Here is a 6,000-nt window from a genome sequence, read left to right as displayed (position 1 = left end):
ATCTGCCCACCTTGGCCTCTCAAAGTGCTGGGATTACAGCACAGTGTGAGCCACCGCGCCCAGCTGGTATTATAATTCTATGTTTAATGGTTTTTAGGAACCACCGCACTGTTTCCCGTAGTGACTGTGCCATTCATTCCCCTCAGTGTGCATATATCTTCCATATTCTCACTAACACTGGCCATTTTCTGTTTTTCGATACTAGCCATCTTAATGGGTGTGAGGTTTTAGCATACATTGTTAAAAGGAAAAGACATATCTCACCTCGATGGCTGCTTTGAGTCTCATTCTCAGAGCCTCGGGGCTTTCAGAGCAGAAAGAGAAAAGCATCCCAAGCCTGGGTGCAGCACTTAGTGGGTTTGCAGGAGTCGCTTACCCTTCTCCTCCTGTTCTTTGCAGCTTGCTTTCACAGCCTTGAGGGCAGGATAGGCCACACATAAGTGTGACTATGCAGCAGAATGAAATGCCTTTTATCATCAAGAGTCACAGCCTTAAGCTCAGAGGACTGGGAATCTCTCCCACAATCCGGAAGGCAGGACATCCAGAAGGCAGCTTCATGGAGGAGTGAGATCAAGCTGGGCAGTGAAGGCAGAGAGGACTTTTCAGGAAGGAAATGGTCTTAGAGGAGAAGAAGGCTGCACCTGAGCAAAGGCCTGGAGGTGGAGAGAAGGAAAAGGGTTTTTCCTTCTTAGTTACACAAGCAGATTTGAAGGATTCCAGTGGGCTCTGGACTTACCCCTATCCTCCCTACCCCACCAGCCTAGTTGAGCCTTCCTCTCGGTCGGGGATGCCAGCGTCTTCTGGCTCCTTCTCCAGCCCTCCAGATCACCCCCTTTCTTGAAATGCTTTCCTTGCCTCCTTGACACCTGGCTCTTTCTATTTTTCTCCTCTCCTTAGGCTGTTTCTCCTTGTCTCCGCCAATTCTTCTTTCAGCTCCTGAAGAGTTTCCAAGGGAGAGGACTTGGCAGCTTTCTGCATATGATGTCCTTGTGCAAACCTGCGATTGAGATCCCAGGGAATGGGCTGTCAGCAGTTGAAGGAGTGACTAACCCTGTGAATGTACGCTTAATTTTTGGTGCCTTCTGGATGTCCCCAGACAGGAATCTCTGCCTTCTCACCTCCTTTACCCCAGATAAGGCAGCCTTTCAGCTGAGCTGAATTGATTCAAGCTCTCAAAGGCATCTGATTAAGGGGACAGTACCTGATGGCGTCAAGCAAAGGTGTCAGGGGTCTTGTGATGGAGACAGACACGAGTTCGCCTGGCACCCACACAAAAGGAGGAGAGCCGGATTTGGGAAGAGGCAGTTATAGTCACTGTGAAAGGCAGTGTGGGAGATGCACCTCGTTGCTACGGGAACTCAGAGGAGGAAGACATCAATCCAGCTTTGAGGCGAGGCTTCAAGTAGACTTGACAACCTAGCTGAGATGAGCTGTATGAATCCACACATGGAAACTAACCAAAGGCAATATGTTCTCAGAGGCATCAGAGTTACAAATAAGTTCTTTGAGTATTGGAAGAAGAAGGCATTTTTATCCTACTTGGGAATGAAGGTGGCACCACAGTTTCCTGGATGGAGCGAATTTGATCCATGCCTTGGCAGGATGGAAGCAGAGATGAGGTGGAAATAGAATGACTAGGGAAGAGAGTGAGTGGAATCCCAGGGCAGAAATGCATGCAGTATGTCCAGGGAGTAGTAGATGATCCAGGGTGGTTGGAGCCTTTTGGTGATGGGGAGCCATAGAAAGTTCTTGAGGAGTGGAGTGATGGGCTTGGAGGTGTGCAGTGATTGGCGAGTTGCTTCTCATGGCAGTGTTGGGACTGCCATTAGCTGAAAGTATTAGGTTTGGGAAAGGTGAAATCCAATCTGCATGGACTCATCAGCAATGATTTCTGGGCTAGTGAAGGGGGAGGAAGTCTAACTCTTTGGAAAGCACTTGCTTGAGGCACTAATGCACAGCTCCTGCATAGCTGATCCTCAGTCTTTCTAAAGATGCTGTTTTAACCTAGTTTCCTGGAACTCGTACAACTGAATACAGTATTTGATGTTTACAAAATTGAATTGGAAAATCTCAAACAAGGCAGAAAAAGCTATTATTTCAAGCTCTCTGTTGGCTCTGTTTTGGCTTGTGTGTCTAATGGCTGGAGAGGCTGGGAAAAGACCGTGGTGGAGGAGCTGGGTGGCTGGGGGCAGGGAAGACAAAGGATTCAGTTCTGGACATGTTGAGGCTGAGATTCATGGTGCCTTGCAAGTGGAGATACCCAGCAGACTGTCGTGCTTATAAATTTGAAGCTTCAGATAGTGGTTTAGGAGTATATTAGCCAGCATTCTTCTAGTTATGAGTCATAATCCTAACTTTAACTGTCTCAAGTCAGAAAGGCAATTTATTGGCTCATGTTAGTGGAAAGTCCAGGGGTTAGTTGGTTCTGATGTTAGGCATGGCTGGACCTAGGGGTTCAGTGATGTTCAATGATGTCAGTTATAGCCTGTCTGTCCATCTCTCTGTCTCTCCGCATCTCAGTTCTGCTGGGCTGTATTTGGCTTCATTCTGCATGTAGGTTCTCTCCACCAGATAGGCTTAGTGTCTCCTGGGGAAAGAGGCTAATTTCTGCCAGCAGCAAAGTTCTGGGAGAACTCTGATTGGCCTGGATCAAGAATGAATAAGAGTGCCCCAGTCCTGAAGCTAGAGGACAGGGCCATTGTGATTGGCAGTTCCCCTGTGACTGTGTGGAATTGAGAATGAGCAATTCCCCAAAGCAGAAGTGAGGTGTCATTCCTAGGAATGTATGCTGGGTCAAGAAACAGTACAGCATCCACAGGCTGTGTCAGGGTGTCTTCACTACACAAGTGAGGATTCTGCAGCACAAATAGATCATCTAGGGAGACTGTATATGGACATGAGAGAGGAGGGCTAGAGTTTAATCAGCCAGAGTTCAGGGAGGAGACTGGCCAGGAAGAGGCTTCCAAGAGCTGGGAGAATCTGGAAGGGTCCAGGGCGACCCAAGCCTCAGGAGGAGATAATGAGGAAGTAATCCTCTGCAGAGAGCTCCAGTGATATGGTAATGGAAAAGTAATTTTACAATCGAGTGACTGGAGAGCTTGGAAAAAGCTGGGGACAAGGGAGTGATGGAATGGAAGCCAGCTTGGAGGGGCTATGAAAGGAACAGGGAGTGCTGGAGCCAGAGAGGTTGCTGAGTTTTTGTTTTCGATTTAATGAGGAGACACCTGATGTGTTAATGCTCAAGGGAGAGGATGAAGTTTGGGGAGAGGGAGGGGATTCTGGAGTAGATGGCAGGGCCAGAGTTAAGGACAGAGGCAGCAGGATTACCTTTGTCTCCACAAGCCCCTGCTGTATACAGCTGCATGACATGCAGAGCAAAGTCCATCTTGTTCACTTAATATTATATGCATTTCCCATTTGCAATGTAGTATTCATACTTATCTTTTAAAGTTAGTTTTTAAATCACAAAAGCAACACATGCATATGGTAAAACAAAATGCAAACAGTTCAGAAGGAATAAAAGATGAAAATGAAAGTCTTCTCCATCCTCCCTCAGCCTGCCTTCCTGTAGGGAAACTGCTTTTCATTAGTTTCTTGGGAATTCTTCCCAAAATTTTTAATGCATATACAAGCATATATGTGCATATATTTTAAAATAGACAAGTGGGATCCTAGTGTGCATACTGTTCCGCACCTTGCTTTTTCACTCAATGCTGTATCTTGGAGATACTTCCTTATTAGCATATAGAGAGAGCTCACTCCCTTTCAAGAGTGGGATGCTGTTCTGTTGTGGGGATGGAGCAGGGCTTGTTCAACAGTTCTCTACTATGTGGACTTTCTATTGTTTCTAATCTATTGCCATTAAAAAGAATACTGCAATATACCTTTTAACATACTTATTTTTGTGCACAGGTGGAACTATTTTTGTACATAAAATTCTTAGGAATAGAATTATTGGAGTTAAAGAATATATACATTTAGAAGAGTGATAGGGCAATGCAAAATTGCTCTTCAAAGAAGTCACGTACATGTGAATATTTTGGAGCTTAAGTAGGAGACACACAGGTGTTCATTATATTACTGCCCATATTTTTTGTATGCTTGGATAGTTTACCCACATATGCACAAGAAGTCACAATATTTACACTCCCACAAACAGTAAATAAACGTGCCCTCATTTTCCCAAAAGGACATTAATGAGATTTTAAATCTTTGTCCGTTTGAAGGGTGGAAAATGGTATATCCCTATCACTTTAATTGCATTTATTTAATCATGAGGGTGGCTGATCATTTTTTCAGTAAATTGCTTTTGCATTTCCATTAAGTCATACTTTAATGCCTACAGACAGTTTCATTTTATACATGTGCCTTAATTTACTTAACTCTCTTTTTGTGGGTTATTTATATGGTTTCTGAACAACTGTGAATATCTTTGTATGTGAAGTTTTTTCTCTTCTCTTTTTCAACTTTTTTCTTCAGTGTACCATTCCAGAAGATGAATTGCTGGGTCAACAGTGTGAACATTTTTATGACTCAATATATATTGTCAAACTGCTTTCTCAAAGGGCAGTACAATACACAGTACCCCCAATTTTATTATTCTCTTCTCAGGATTAGGTATTGTAAGTACAAATTAATTTTTTTCTAATTTTATAGGTAAAAATGAGGCCTTAATTTCATTTGTATTTTTCTTATTCCCAGTGAGGTTGAATATTTTAATATGTTTGTTTATTAATTGCATTTCACGTCGCTGAACTGTCTTCCTTTCTGCTCATTTACTGATAGCACATTCTTATACAAAGGAAATAAGATGATATCTTATCAGGGAGACCTCTTTCCTCAGGCCCTGTGACATTCTGGGAAATTATTGACTGATATCAGATTATCAAAGTCAATCTTTTACATGAGAAAACTGGGGAGGGAGTGATTGAAAAGACTTAGGTGATACAGAGTGAAGACAGATGGGAGAACTGAATGAGTTAGACTCTAGGTAATGATGTGGGTTGCAGATATGAGGGAGGTGGGAAAGAATTTATGAGTCAGGATGGAAATTCCTAGGTGGCATAGAGAACTTGGAGGGCTCAGGGTTCTCCACCTCTCAGCTTCCAAATGGAGCTCACTGGGTGACCCGGACTGCAATGGCTGGGTTTCAGAATGCCGACCTGGATGTTGTCATTTCTGCCATGTGCTGCAGACTTGAAAACAGATTTGACCAAGGAAGGATTTTGCTTAAGCTTTGGGTGAGCAGTTTCTGAGCACCGTCCCCTTCTTTATCCAGATAGCCATTTAGTTTCACCATTGTTAAACAATCTCTGTTAATTAATTTGATATCTAGATTTATTGGTATTATACTTTCTATTTCTTTTATTACTAATTTTCATAGACAGATTTCTTTGATCACTTTTCATATATATATGTATACACATATGTATATATATATACACATGTATATATATATACATGTGTAGTATCTATTCCTACTATTTTATTACTGTTCATACCTTCAAGTCTGTGTGTGTGTGTGTCTGTGTGTGTGTGTGTGTGTGTATTCACCTCTTTTGGGGGGAATTGACTGTTCATATTCATTTTTCTTTCCTTTGGATGTTAATTATTTTATTCATTTTTAGGTAATCTTTATATATTCAAGTTATAAGACTGTCATATTTTTCACAACATTATTTTTAATTTATTTGCATTTAATTTTGTTTGTTTCTTTCACTTTTTTTTTTCTTTTGAGATGGAGTCTCACTCTATCACCCAGGCTGGAGTGCAGTGGTGCAGTCTCGGCTCACTGCAACCTCTGCCTTCCAGGTTCAAGTGATTCCCCTGCCTCAGCCCCACCACACCCCACCATGCCTGGCTAATTTTTGTATTTTTCATAGAGACGGAGTTTCACCACGTTGGCCAAGCTGGTCTCGAACTCCTGATCTCAAGTGATCTGCCTGCGTTGGCTTCCCAAAGTGTTGGGATTACAGGCTTGAGCCAGTGCACCTGGCATCA

The sequence above is a fragment of the Pongo pygmaeus genome, chromosome 13 (assembly GCF_028885625.2).
Source record: "Pongo pygmaeus isolate AG05252 chromosome 13, NHGRI_mPonPyg2-v2.0_pri, whole genome shotgun sequence".
Lineage (NCBI taxonomy): Eukaryota > Metazoa > Chordata > Mammalia > Primates > Hominidae > Pongo > Pongo pygmaeus.
This window is presented reverse-complemented; position numbering follows the sequence as displayed.